Source organism: Anopheles arabiensis, chromosome 3, assembly GCF_016920715.1.
Source record: "Anopheles arabiensis isolate DONGOLA chromosome 3, AaraD3, whole genome shotgun sequence".
In the NCBI taxonomy this organism is placed as follows: Eukaryota; Metazoa; Arthropoda; class Insecta; order Diptera; family Culicidae; genus Anopheles; species Anopheles arabiensis.
In genome coordinates this window covers 57139564-57155442 of record NC_053518.1, presented here as the reverse complement: position 1 = coordinate 57155442, position 15879 = coordinate 57139564, and positions in this window count along the sequence as shown.

Genomic DNA, 15879 nt, shown 5'->3' with positions numbered 1-15879 from the left:
TCAAAACTCTGCCACACGACCGTTCGTTCACATCGATGAATATCAGCTTGAGGCTCAATCGCATTGCATGTCTGTGTCGGTTGGTACCGTTTGCTGATCTGCTTTAAATCATATAATAAACGATTCCTGCTGTTTTACCTGTCAAATCGCCATCAACAATGTTCAGGAGGTCAGTGAAAATAATGCATAGCAATGGTTTTCACATAACTATTAACTTTTTTTTGTCAATTGTTGTGCATGGACAAGTAAATAAATAAACAAATATTAGTATGTTATTAAGCAGTTTTTAAATTCATTAAATAAAGTAAGCAACCTTAAACAAGTTGCATGCATAGTTTTTTTCTAGATTGAATGTGAACGAAACATTTAACAGATTTATTTGAACAAAAAACTGAACTGTTTAAAAAAATTAATAGTATATTTCAAATCATTGTAACTGTTTTCATTAGAACTGTATGATATGGGATGATTTTGAGTCAATCTGATAGTTTCAGGCAAGTTTTATTTTTCTATACGTAGCATAAACGACTATTCTTTATATTCAGATTGTTACATGGTAAACATTGTTGTTATGGTAAAGAATATTGATTTACTATTTTAACATTCAGCTAAGAAAACTTTTCCAGTGTTTAAAAAAGCAAGAAACGTCCAAGCAGGAAGCAAAAAACAGTCGGATAATAAGTAGCCAACATAAGCCTGCAAAGTTCAGAGCCATGCGCTGAACGGTTTGGTACGATGATCATTTAACCAACTTCGTTCGTGTATCTCTTAACGCATTCACTTGCTAGTGGCAAACATGCTGGCTAAGAACGATGAACGAATACTTATGATGATTGCTTTGTGCCCGCACTCAATGACCTCGATCCTCGGCAAACCCTTTCAGCTTCTAATATCCCGGTCGACCCCTGACCGCGTGCTGTATCATCTGCCAACCGCCACACACCGAGAGCAAGTGCAGGTCATTGTTGTCGATCACAAATATAGTGATGATAGTTCAATAGCTAATTTGCTCATGAAATAGAGTCGCTGTACGATCATAATTTTGTACCACACAAATGCAAACTAGAGAACCGTATTCCATAATGCAAAGATAGCTTAGCATGTAAAAGGAAATTCCATGTTTAGAGGTTTATGAACAAGGAATATCGTTGTTTGCATTTGTAAGCTTCGCCGTGTATGTGTTCCAAATATACTGAACCTGATTGATCAAATTTCTGTACGGAATGTAATGCTAAAGCTGCATACATTTTATACGTTAAAATAGTGAAGATAAATAGTGAAATATAACTAAAAATAAAGATTGAATTCTCGAATCCATAATAAAATGATATTATTATTCCTAATTCCTTACTTACTTTTCAAAATTTTACTTTAAAATCACAAAATTCACAACTGTATGATATAACATCTGGACAAAAATTCTAAGAAACATATCGACCGTTAGATCTTTATGTTTTTAAATTTATTTGCTATATGAGAAAATTGTACATAAAATCATTTAATCGATTAATGATTGATTTGGCAACAATCGTGTGAGGTTTGGCTAAAGTGATGAGACGCCAAAAAAATCAAACTTATTTTAGCCTTCTTTTCTCACTAATTTGAGGTACACAACGAACGATTTAACATTGTTCATTGAACTTGATTCAGATCGTTTAGCAATGGAAACATTACACGAAAAAGCAAATAAAGAATCTGATTCTTGACATGTCTTTCTTTTGCTCTAGTTTTCGATTAAATGATGCACAACAACCAAACACACGGAAAAGAGGATAATGGCTTTGTCTACATTTTATGTTCCCCTAATGAGTTCAAAAACATGCCAGCATATATAAATGCTCTGAACTGTTTTCATCTCAATCTTAAACTGAGTATTCCGTGGGAAAGCCGCTTTGGACAACTTTAGCGCTGTACGTTCTCTTTACCTCAAGAATTCACACACACACACACTCACACACACACACACACACACACACACACACACACACACACACACACACACACACACACACACACACACACACACACACACACACACACACACACACACACACACACACACACACAAACACACACACACACACACACACACACACACACACACACACACACACACACACACACACACACACACACACACACACACACACACACACACACACACACACACACACACACACACACACACACACACACACACACACACACACACACACACACACACACACACACACACACACACACACACACACACACACACACAAACGTACGCAATTGATGCATTTCGTATGGAAGCTTATTTTCTTTGTTACACCTTGAGATTTTACACCTTTATCGCTTATCTCTTTCTATTCATGTGAAGTTGATCGTGTAAAGCCTCCCTTTCGGGATATTAGACTCGTGAGTATGTTTTATTTATGTTACACTTATCTCACGGAACACGCAAATATTTAAAATACTTCCCGTAGAGGTAAAGCAGGGCAAAGCGCTACTACGCGTAGCGCCGTCTATAATCACGCAGAAGGAAAACATTTCTGACGCCTTTATGATGCTTATCTTCTACAGAATTTACACGTCCAAGAAGACTGGATGGTTCATCGAGCATTACCAATTCCAACCAACCTTAGCCACAGGATTGTCAACTGCGAGGTGTAACATGCACAATCGCCTAGACGCCCGTAAAGGCGACAAAACTATCAAATATTTTAAATACCTCTTCTCGGATTCGCGATTCAAAAACACCGTTAACCTACACCTCATCGCATAACGAGGTATAGATCGGATAGATTTCGTGGGCATTGTAATTACGTGTACTTAGAATCAAGGAACGCTTTTAGAAACCGATAAAAGAACCATCTTAAAAGAGAGTAGTTGCAGCTTTGTTTCGATGTCGGTTCGAAGATAAGGTTGTAACACTTTCTCCACTTATTGCACCAAGTAAGTAGGACCGTGCTCAGCTCAGTGATTTTTGGGAGCGATAATTTGCCTGTACTTTAAACGAACAGCACGGGCTGGAGAGAATTGTGCCGTCTTAATCGCTGCGCTAATCGCAGTTCTCTTACCTGCATTCAGATACTTAATTTACGTAACAAGTACATCACGAGGACAAAGTAATGCCTCGGCAATACCGGTTGCTTGGCTACATTCCTGCTCCATTCTATCTAATCGGGTCTTAGCCCAGTCAGGACATACGGTTCATTACATATACAGCGCAACCACATAAACAACTCCACCAAATACTTCGACTTTATTTAAAGGTCTATGATAGCTGTAGAAGCAAATCATGTCGCCAAGAGCTCAGTTCAACCTTCAATTGCGATTGCACACAAAGGTGCAAACGATAGCAGTGTGCACCTTTGGTTCTGCATGTGGTTCCTCGTTCTTTGGTATTACTTATACCCAACGACTCTTATTATTCGTGCGACCAGCCATCTGCCGACAAAAGCCAGTGTGAAATTGAGAATCATATTAGAGATGCTTTTGAGTTCACACATTACAGGCAGATTACTATCGGGACTTTTGTGATATTCAGTCGCATGGTTGCCATTGCCCTAACCGAAAGGTATCCCTTGCAGAGCCGAGGTTGAGAGCAAGTTCATGGATGAATTTCAGTACGTGTTAAAAAGGGCAGATTAAGATGTTGCGATAAAGAAGGTTACCGTTTGCAACAAAGCAGACTACACCGATGCCGACACGCTTTGGTTGGGATCATTGCATTATTTTTCTCCTGTATTATGCCGAGCACTTCATTGGTCGATGTTTTTTTAAGGTAATTAGCATAACGATTGTCACTGGTTAAAAAAAGGCGTGAAAAGGCTTTATCCGGTATGTCGCCACCATACATCTTAGTGAGAGTAAGCTTACTGCGTAGCTTGGTAAATACACAAATACAATTTAAGTATGGTTGATTAGCAGCCTTATATTTACAACCAAACTGAATATATTTTTTCTCGAACGATTTCAATAAATTGTTCAAAACATGCATGCTGATGCGAAGACCGTTTCCTGAAATCAGAGCAAAATCTTAGAGTGCTAAGAAGCGAATATACAGTCGGTTAGGAAATGAAGAAATGTGAAATATTTTTTCCGCCCTTAGCATCATTTCACCTAACGAAGGTAGAGTTTCAACCTGCGGGATAGAATGTAAAGCGATCGTTGATCTGATGGTTTCTCGAAATCTTGAATCATTTCAAAAGTTATAACTTCTTGGTCACAAGACATGCAAAGTGGACGCATCAGCGCTCCGAGCGTCGTCTCGCTGTTGGGGGGATACTTTTTAATCTAAATTAAAATCTACAAGTAAACACAAGGGCGACAAACACGGGCCCGAGTACGGAAGAACCAATGGTGTGTTCGATTTTTGTGTTTTGGTCTGAGATGTTGCAGTTATAGTTATGAATGTTATGATGCTAATAATTTTAGTATTATTGTTACTTTTTTCATCTATATCATTGCGCTTACGTATATCAACATTAGTTACGCGCTTTTTGTAACACACTCAAATTTTATTGGTGATATAAATTTTTTAAAATGTTTCATTGTAAAACAATCACTTTGTTGGAAATTTTTTACTCGTTAATGGGCACATCAATAATCCGCAATTCCACCAAACTAAACCAATACACGTAACCAAATTTTTTAAATGAAATAGTGTCACAATACATAAATGGTTCACTCTAATTTTTAAACTTACATTCAAACAATGTTTGCTTGCGATTACGACAGAAGATGAAGCTTAGTCTCTTTGTCATTCCAGACAACACTACGCAAACTGCCCAGTTGGTTCGTAAGAGAAGGAACAAACAAAACATAGATCTTCGTTGCTGTGAGTGTCACTTGCAAGGTTGATCCCTGGATGATGTGACTGTAGCCAGCACCTGTTGAGCGTTTTACTATGGATAATACAAGTGCCGATGTGTGGCGAACGGTCCGAGTGAAGTGAAGTTTTAGATAGCAGCCCGACACATGGCGGTCCCTTTGATATAATTAAATAGGATGAGCGAAAGAAAAAGAATCGTTGACTGTTATAGTTCATTTAAAGAAAACTAGCTGCTCAGACAAGTCAGCCAATAGCTATTATAGAATGACCATCGCTTAAATGATTGCAACTTGTGCTATGTGCGTAGCAACGTCGATCACGCGGGAGCGTCACTTGAGAGGTATTTTATTTTTATTGGCATTTGAAAATAGGAAAATATCAATCGCTTTAAGTGATTCTAAATGACTTTTAAGACAAATAAGTAGCCTTTTGCTTGAACATATCCGACAAAATGATCCAGGAGGGGGAGCGATTTCTTCCGCTTTTGATCCATCCCTTACTGCTTACACACACATACACACACGTACCCATACATACACCAACTGAACACATGGGCACGATTCAATGGCCTGCTCTGGACTTGATCGCATGATTCCGAACCCTAATGTCTTTCTTTACGGCCAATGATTTCTTCGCCCGCCAGCAAGACTTCACACATTCGTTTCTTTGATCTTTTTTCCTCGTTGATAATACTGAGCATTGAACTGTCGCCTGCCGGTTGCTGCCTCCTCTCGTTTGATGGCTGGTGCAAATTGTGTGCCAAGTTCTTGACGAGTTTTTATTGAATTCTTATCGAGCTGTGATCGGATTTATTGCCCCAATGGATCTCGGACACGGCTCCGTGTGCGTCCACAGTACGTCGAAGAGTTGCTCCCTGGTGGGCTGCGGTGACTTTCATACCCGGTCCCGGTTCAACGAAAGCGCACACTTGCAAATCCTCTTTACAGGCCGAACTAATGGCGGGAATCACAATGATGTGTGAATTTACTCTCCTGTGCGGAAAAACTTCAAACCAACCAGTGCGGCAGAAGTGGACCAGCTGAGAGCGACAAACAGACGTAAGATCCAGGCTCCGCAAGGCATGCAATAAATATGTGGTCCACAGAATGGACAATCTGCTCCACGGATCGATGCTAGTCACAGTGGCAACATCAATCAATTAGCCGATCGCTATCGTTACTATAAATTTTCTCGCGAAATTCCCATCAGGTGACAAAGTGCTGCAATGACCAGCGCCCTTTTAAAAACTCCTACTCTCAGCACTATTTCAGTAACGTTACAAACATCGATCCAACGTCTTAAATAAAAATTGTTATATTATTTTTATGACAAAATGGCAAAGCAATTATTAAATATGCAAAACCATTTAGTATGTTGTGGCTGTTGCAATGAAGACGGTGAAAAATCGATCAATAATCTTCAAGGCAATACATTTCAAGCCAGAGTGGAACCAATTATGTGTTTTTGGGAAATAAATACTTCCTTTCAAGGCCATTATTGGCATTGCTGTCTCGAAACGTTATTTTGTCTGTCTGAATCAAAATAAACCGTGGATAATGTCTGATCACTCCGATTTATTTTTGCATATGTATGTATTCTCCAAATTATCTCAACTATCGGAACGGTGCAGTGATTAATATACCATACCCATTTTTGGGTATTCTTTCATACGCTGCAAACATACCACTCCGCCCGAAATAGTAACCAAATGCAAGATATCAATAAAAAGCGCTCCATGCACCGTCCCCATCAAACCTTCTACAAATCGGTCAAGACGAAGAAATTTTAAATAGAATTGGAATTTGGTGCAATGAAATGAAACCGTACGAATCAAGAAACTACATGCTGTGCAATTGAATCCCAGTGGTAGGAACGTTGCTGAAACTGGAATCATGGACAGCGGTAGCTTCCACCGCGGTGCCAGTGCATGGAATATTATATGAAGCGCTCGCCAAATTTAAGGTTATTACGAGCGATTATGGTTATAATTTAATGAAACGCGTCCTGCTGGCTCCGCGCTCGACCATCGTGGCTACTTCAAATCAAGGATCATGCTCGAAGCCAGTGGCTTTGACCGTTCTCGATCTGCAGGTGATCGGCCTGAAACTGCAGTACTAATGAAAAATGAAAATAACACAAATCCATCGAAATGTTTCATGCCGTGCTTGAAATGGAGCGACCTGCGCTATTGGTTTCGCTTCCTTTTCCAGTGAGCTTGTTGATCCTTCTCATCAGCAGCGGTGGCACAGTTGTGAAGGCACCACCGGACAGGAGAGGCATAAACGCATGTTTGTTAATAAAAGCAGAAACGCATGCAATTTTAATTAATTGAAATGTTCCCATTAAATCATATCGCGTCGCAACAATGAGACACATAAATTGGAACGAATTAATTGGAAAGCATCCCATTTGACTTCCGATTGTGTGTAGCGATAACCGAGTGAAACTGAGCTGCGCGCTGATCAACGCTGGTAGTGAGTATTATGATCAGCGAAGTTTTGAGTTACCATCCCTAGATTCCCTTGCAAGGTGCTGTGCTGTTTCTGTTGCGGTCTCTGCTCCGTTTTTTGCATATGCCGTGCATGATAATTGAGACGTCAATTACCATTCACGATCGAGTGTTTCCACTGTGGAGTGATACTGGTGGTGCGAAGTGCGGTATGCAACAGATTTCCTTCCCAGTCAAATGCAACGGAGATGAAGAATGTCTATACGAATGCGATTTCACGTAGCTCTGCACGCTTAAGCAATACCCCTCAGAATGAGTTGATTTTGTGCAAATGGACAAATACCGCCGTAAGTAGCGAGGCAGCACACATGTGGATAGAGCTTGTGCATATTCTGCTACGTACTGACCTCTGGAGGTCGTACGGATCCACAGGGCGCAGGGCAACCCAATGAACTCGGAGAAACAAAACAAAAATAACGCAGAAACAGAGACTCTTTATCGTCCCGCCTATTCCCTTGCCTGGCTTGAAGCTGTACCTATCCTACTGATTACCGCAGTCGTCGATGAGTTATTTTCTTGATTTATGATTTCAAATCACCTTTTGGCTTCAGTTGCACCTTAACGGTTTCCCTCGCACCAATATCTGTGCTATGTGTACGTAGTGCGAACCCCTCAAGCAATATTTTGTATTCACTGTGAATTCACATGGTAACGGCTTGGATTAGGTATTACTTGCTTAATTGTTCGAACTTTGGCTAAGCAGTGATTTGTCCGCATAATAGTTGATTGAGAAGTTAACCGGAATATGCCGCCGTAAGCATGTAGTGCTACAACACAAGCTACTAATATGTTGTGAGAAATGGTGAGGTCTGAGCAAATTTCATTGTGAAATCCACAAAGCAACGACTAGTTTTATAACTTTTTTTCAAACTTTATCTTCTGTTCCATAGCGCATGCTTTTCAGCGTGTAACATCTTGTAATGATCAAACCATGCCCATCAATTGATCCAAATACATTTCCAGCACTGACCCATAAGCGATACCTTGCCACCATGTCTCATTTCAGGCAGCAAATCGTGAGGGTCATGAAGAAGACTTTTCTTTCGCCTGAACTTGTTTTTTTCCTTAATATCAAGTGAAAGCAAAACGACCTGTGGGAAACCGACATTGGAACATTGGACGTGCGTCCTTTTATCATCGTTTAATCTCGGGAACGTGCTCGAGCATACATATGCATGGTGTGTTGTGGTCGATATTTCAATAACGGATTATTCTCCGATCTCAATCCAGCCTGCAAAGCACGATGCAGATCACAGGTCGAAAGGTAGAGACAAGCGATAATCCTCGGGGCAATTTGTCGGCAATAATAACAAGTTTAGTGTAAATGATCCTGAGCCGTAGATAATTGAAATCGACTCGATCCGGCTAAAGCCGAAGTCCGTTCGAGTTTCTCGAGAGTCTGTGCGTTTTATTTTATTCTTCAGATTCTTTATGTAGACCGATATTGATCTGCCGGTTACCTTTGTGTGGAACTATTGGTAGGGGTTGCAGCATACCGAGTGATTCTACTGAGCTGCTTTGTTTGACATTCCGGATTCTCCTTGTAAGCAGATCATCGAAAGTGTCGCTTTGTTAGAGCTTTTAACACATCTTCCGACACTTGTGGGCTTAAAAAAGGATTAACAAAATTGACGAATACTTTAAATTAAGCACGTGTTGGTGCAAGTGTGTCATAGAGACATTTTGTATGTAAATATGTGTGTATGTATGGATGTGTACGTGTATGTGTAAGTAATAAGAACACAAGAATGTGAGGAAACCCATATTTATAAAACAAATTTAACGAAAACGGTAGGGCACGTGGGCATGTTTAAATAAAATGTACATATTCTTTTCGATATTTTAGTACATTTCCACATTTTATCCTTTAAAGAAAGATTCAGACTAGCTTATACGTTGAATTCAAAAGTGGTCAATTGCAAATGCCGAAGTAGCTTTCACACCTAAGAAGCACACCATCACAGTCTAGCATCAAAAGACACTCCTTATCACCCGTCTTACGAGCACCGGACGACATTAGCATAATAAACCCGAAGAAACAGTTCTCCATCGCAACATGCTTTTTTCAGTTCATTTAAATTATGGTTACGGTTATGGTTATGGTTATTGGCACCACTGGCTGCTTCGGTTGATAAACACTATCGATTTGTTCGCCGCACGCTGTTCTAGTTCATTATGGCCGTGAACGAAATTTGAATTTCGTTTGAAATGGAATGTTCGATCGGACCATTCAAAGGATCACCCGCTTTGATCCGCCACCAACTGTCACCGAAAGCTCAAACGATCTTTGGTCGGGCTTCAATAGGATGGGGCCATTTTTTCCAATTTCGGAACAATAACTTCGACCCACCTTCACTGTAGCCTTCCGGCAATCCCAAATGTTTGTATATATGGTGTTTTCCACTCACTACTACCTTATGAGCAGGAACGTGCTGCTGGGCGGTTCAAAACACATTTAATCAGAGCAGAAAGTGTTTTTGACTGCGACAACGTACAACCTATTCCAAATCCGGGTGGAAGGGGTTTCAGACCATAATCGAACCGCAAACCAATCAATGATGATTAGGGATACCGTTTAGAACAGCTTATGTAGATTCATAAACATTTACGAATATACACACTGCAGGCAAACACCAAAGGATGAGTACGATTAAAAAGTTTTGCAGAATGCCAAACCCGTGTTTAACTGTAAATAACAAAAATGTCTAGGTGTTTAGCTCTTTCTTAACTGTTTAGCTTATGCTTATAGTTCATTAATTGGTTTTTAAATATGCATTATAGTGATCCTTTTATGACGTATTCACACATGATATTTTTCATGATATAGCATGAAGTATCATAACTTATGAATATTGTGAGAAAAGCTATTAAACAATATTATATAGCTGCAAAATTTAATTTGTAATTGTTCGAATGTGCACCTTTAATAACACATTTCGAACAAAACTAGAGCTTCCGGAACATTGAAAACACATACACATACAATGCTATTAACCAGTAACTTTGACCACACCTGATGAGCTACAAAATCTTTCCTTGACTGCTTGTTCATCCCTTCGTTAAGCATTGTTTCAAAACTCGTAACATTTTATTGAAATTGTGCTTAATATATTTTTTATTACTTTTATGGGTATCATTTTTCACGACGTCAAAATGTGCTATCATGTCGATTTTTCTGTTTGTTTGCCCCCTCAAACCTCGGCAACAATGAGCTGGAATTTGTCATAACAGAAAACAAATTCTATCAAACTCCAGCACACGAGCATACGAATAAGCTTTCAACGCCACCGACGCCCATCCAAACGATCGTTGAAGAAAATAACGAAAAGCTTGGTAGACACCGGTAGATGATTGCCTGAAAAAGGAAGTGAAGCATGTGGATGAAAGGAAAAAAAAAGAGCGTGACACCTTGTTTGCTTGTCCTGAGTGCTGGTGTCCGTTTTCCATGACAATCTCGAACGACGTCTGGAGTCCAAAATCATCGTGGGAAATATATGACCACCAATAAAAATAAACATTTAAAACGATTTCTTTAATTTCTTGATTACAAACATTTATCACCGAAAGTGGAATTCGAACGTTTTCATAATTTGATAAATGTAGCCCTATTTTTACGCCTTTATAATTCTAATCAAATGAGCAAGATCGACTTAAAAAAGGTTTGCTCGTGACGAATGCAGTGCCGGCTTCGAGACGGCAATAGCCGGGGACCTTGTTATGCAGTAGCTATGTATTATATTATGTTATGTTAAAGTTACAACAAGATAAGTATACTTATTTACTGAATAATAAAATCAAAAGGTGGATGCTCTTTTAATTTAAATATCTATAAATTACAACAGCTTTTTTTCGACAATAAAAGTTTTTGTATTGTTTCTATCACTTCACTCAATTACTTCACGTGAAATTACGATTCACATACTTTGGAAACAACATTTTTTCAGAAATTGAAGAATATTCAGCTTTATGTTTTGCAAAAGTTGTGTACTGGTGCAGCTTATTGTTAAATTAACTTTTAGTATCCAATTGCCAAAAAAAAAAAGAAATATATCATTGCTCCAATACAATTATTTAATTTCTCTGGTTTGTTGTGTGTTTCACTGCGTTCTATTTGATTTACATATTAGTCTCCTGATAGCGGTACTATCGTAATTTTACACAAGACAGTTAAACAATTATCTTGACGGCGTTCCCAATTGCTTCACTTCCCACCGATGCTATACGTTAAAAAAAAACATTGAAAGCATCGACCACGATAGCAAAAGGTCGGTTCCAATCTCCCCTCGCATATCATTTAGCATAGTCGAGCTCTTTCCCTATTGCCATCCAACAAGGCGATTGTTGGCTAGCTGGATAGAAAGCGTAAGACAGGAAATAGAACCAGCCAAAATTGTGTGCTGAGCGTCTTTTTCGAGTGCGCCATTTTCCATCTATCATCATCATTATTATCGACATTGGCTTGGTTGCCTTTTCTCGAGTGGCCGGATCGCATTCGTATGCGCGTGATGGCATGATTCTGCCCACGAAATTTTCTTCTTCACGCATAAGCACTGCAAACGAGTGAGCGGTAGCATTTCCTTTTCAAGCGCCATCGACAATAGCACGGCCCAGTTTCCCTTTCCGTGTGGAAAGATTATTTCTCACTTTGTCTACCGGATCAAGTCGCCCGCGGACATTGGTAGCAGGACGTAAAATAATTATATTTAATATAAATTTAGGCTTCTCTCGGTGTGCCGTAATTTTCTTCTTTCGCTTGAAATAATTGTTATAGTTTTAGTCTCCGGCATTCACCAACATTACGTAGCGATCATCAGATCGTGAGAAATATGGACTGATTGTCGTGGTCATCCCTTCTTTCACAGCAACGAAACGACTGGCGGTTGATGCGATGCAAAACTCTACCCGCCTTTGCTGGCATTCGAAAGGTGTGGAAGTCGCCGGCGGTAGAAGCTATCCATCCGGTGGGCCGCTGTGGTTGTTGTGGGTTTGTCAGGAAGCAAAATCGACCTGGGAAAGTCACTAGTCTACTCGTGTGCATTCGGTATCGAGAACTACAATCCGCACGATACACGTTATCCAGCACCAGGGCATAAAACTGGCGCGAATGATGCCAGTCACAGTGAAGTGGGATAATCGTGGCCGCATTAGACAACTACACTGCCACGGCAAACGAACGCCGTGTAGCTCGAAACATAATTGAAAACACGGTGCGATGAAACGGACATCGCGCAAGATGCCCTCCGGTTCTGTTATAAATTCGTGAAGAAATTATTAAAAACAATATCAGTATCCGGGAGAGACTAATCGTCGGATGAATTCGCTTTTTACCAGACCGCCACTCACGATACGAAATAGAGATCATGCGGATTTGACGCCTCGAGGCCGCACGGTGAACCATAATTCACACATTTCTCTCCAAGCTCTCGTTTTCCTCGTTACCAGCCTAACAAGACAGCTCAGTAAGCAACCTTTTTCTTCGTCCGCTTGCTGACCGGCTGAAATGCCTTCATTGATCTATGAATTGAAAATAGAAACAAAAACCGCGATCTGATCTGAATCTCTAAATTGAATCTGAAGGAGCCACGAATATCATGGCGAATGCATATTCTAACGAAACTACGTTGTAAAAGACGGTAAATAACTTTTCAGAATCATTGCGAAAACTAGGTTATGGGTACAAGATTTTGTAGGTACCAATAATTGTGCTAAAAATGTATGTTCAAAATTGTGTTCAAGTGTAATAATAATAAATTAATAATGAAAATTGAACTTATTTTTCAAAAACCACTTTGCTAAAACAAATAATAAAGCATTTCTTAGGAATAGCAGAAATATTCGTGATTTTATATTTCTCGTTATTATCATACTAACTAATATTTTGCATACTGATTAACATGTTAAAAAATTAAAAATTAAAATTTTCAATTGCAATTGCGCCAAACATTAGCCGTAAAAAAATCTACTAAATGGGACATGTTTGTGTTTGGTTACGTTTCTTGTGTAAGGTGTATTAACAGGCATCTTATACCAAAGGCTGGTTGGACGCTTTTGATTTTATGGCACCATCGCTGTATTTAAAGTGACTCCAATAAAATGTGTAAGAAGAACTAAAGCTGAAGCTAAAAGGCAATTGCGACCATAATGATTACGCAATGCGGCGGTATGTGTATCAGAGTGTTGGACGTGTTGAAAGGAGTTGCCCGAATTGCTGATGATGGAAGCTTTATCGATCACTATCGTCAGCTGTCTGCTCAACAGCCGGCTATAAATTTCGATTTTCCGATGAGTATAAAACAAGAACTTAAATTATACGAAATCGCCATGTGAGGTCTATAATTAGTCGCTACGCAACGGCCCTTCCCGGTTCGATAGTGTTGTTTATGGCATGCAATAGAAATACCCTTCAGGTGGCTGTGATCATCACCGCTTTCGGTCAATCCCTTGATGAAATCCATCCATCGGACAGTTTGATACGTGAGAGCGAAAACTAACGGCCATCCAGTGCCACCGACTTCCGTAATGGCTCGGCGAGAAGCTCCGGTTTCCATACGGCCAGGAATTACAATCGATAGCGGGTAATGATCATTACCATCAGCGCTTCGAGAACTATGGCTCACATATGTCACTTTGTGTAGAGCCTTGCAAGCACCATTGAAAGCCGAGAGCGAGCGTTCCAGTCGGCTTTTTGTGAAGCTTAATGACGGGTAATCTGGATCCCGCTGCCCTTCTATGCAACGACTTTGCGAGTTCATCCAGCGCACAGGTTGTGAAGATTTCAACCACTCGCTAGGTTTTATTACATTTTAAGTGTTATTGGAAGTACTTGCAGTGTGTTTCCACTGCGCGCACGATCTCAAGGAAATGTAGACTAACGCACATGTGCTTCCGGACATATTGTTTCTCGTACTTGGAAGTAAAATTCATACATGACGGATTTTTGGCTGCGGTAGGTACACATAGGTTCGGCAAAAAAGAAAACAATATACGCCCCTTTTGGTTGCTGCTCGACACTTTGCAGATCGTAAATCACAAGATATATCATCAACATTATTCGATAACTTCTCCAACCCTTGGCTTTCCCCAAAACAGCCTTATTTACCTCGTCCTTAATTATATATCGTTATGTTTGCGATGCATACCATACAAGTGATCACATAGCTACGGTAGAGCTGCCGTATACCAAGTAAGTGCGTGTGCAGTTAAGAGACTGAACACTTTAACGAATCCCCCTAAAAGAATTTAATAGGAGCAATGTAAAGATAATGCTACTTTGAACAATTTGTTTGATAGCTTTACATTACGTTTTACTTTTTAGTATATTTCAATATTGGCACTTATCCTAGAGCAAAAAGTGTGATGCAAAGCAAATTTACCACATTCCATGATTCATTGAAAACAACTACAGGTAATGGAATATGCAACGGTGACAAAATTGGCATCTCTGTGATAACATAAATAAACATACATTGAGATTTTATTCAAGAGCTCAAAACTTATCTCTGATATATCTGTTTTGAAGCAAAGGTTCGATGTGTACTTAAATAGCAATAAATTTTGCATCAAATTTATCGGCTCAACCTCTCCCGGTTTGCTTTGCTGCTGCTTTTGGAATTTTCGACAAACGATCGATCGCCTGTGACCAAATTTCTTGGCCTCTCTTTCTAGCCGATACCGGGGCTGACACGATGGAATGGAATAAGCAACAAATATCGTTTAGGAGCCACGGCTGGCAGCGTGTCGTGGCAGCGATCACCCTTAATGCGCAACGTTGTAATGATAGGTCTTTCAGTTGTACCTTGCACTTGTTGAAAGTGAAAAATCAATTTGCTTAGCTATAGTATTAACTTAAAAAAGAAGCATGCACTGCGTTTTGCTCTGCATTGCTGCACGGCGTACTTTAATGACCAAATTATTAATAAAAGTGCTTATTAATATTTCCTCCCTTTGGATTCGACACATTTTGCAACGTAGCTTCCTGTAACGTGGAATGTATATTTTGCCCATTGTGCTAGTATGCATCGAACAAACACAAAACATCCATCACCGACCAATTGATCAATCATTCATCTCATCAGTATAGTACAGTAGATATCAATCACAACGATTCCACCGTGAATAATTCTGACGGAGCTGAATAGCACATTAGCTGCTTAAATTAGGGATACTCTTTTAGTATGAGCAGGAGGTTGGACAGCTAAGACAACCTGGTGTTACATTTTTCAAATCCTTACACCCCTCTCTTTCTTTTCCACCGTATCTGGAGCAGCAACCCGATATCCCGTGGGGATGTTAGCTCGAGTGAACCGCTGAAGCTATCGTTTTGGGATAATTTAGAGCAGCTCAAGCCTAATGCTTCGTGGCTGTTTATGTTACGTTTAAGTCTGTAAAATTGTTCGATTCAAAGTACGCGAGCGTCACCACCGCTGGAACAGATAGTCTAACCAGCATTGGACACGCGATCGTTGTTACTTTTCGGCAAAAAAAAGTTTCTGGTGCAGAGCGTTGAAACGAACTGTATGAGTTCGTTTGAAAAGTCGAAACGAAAGAGCAT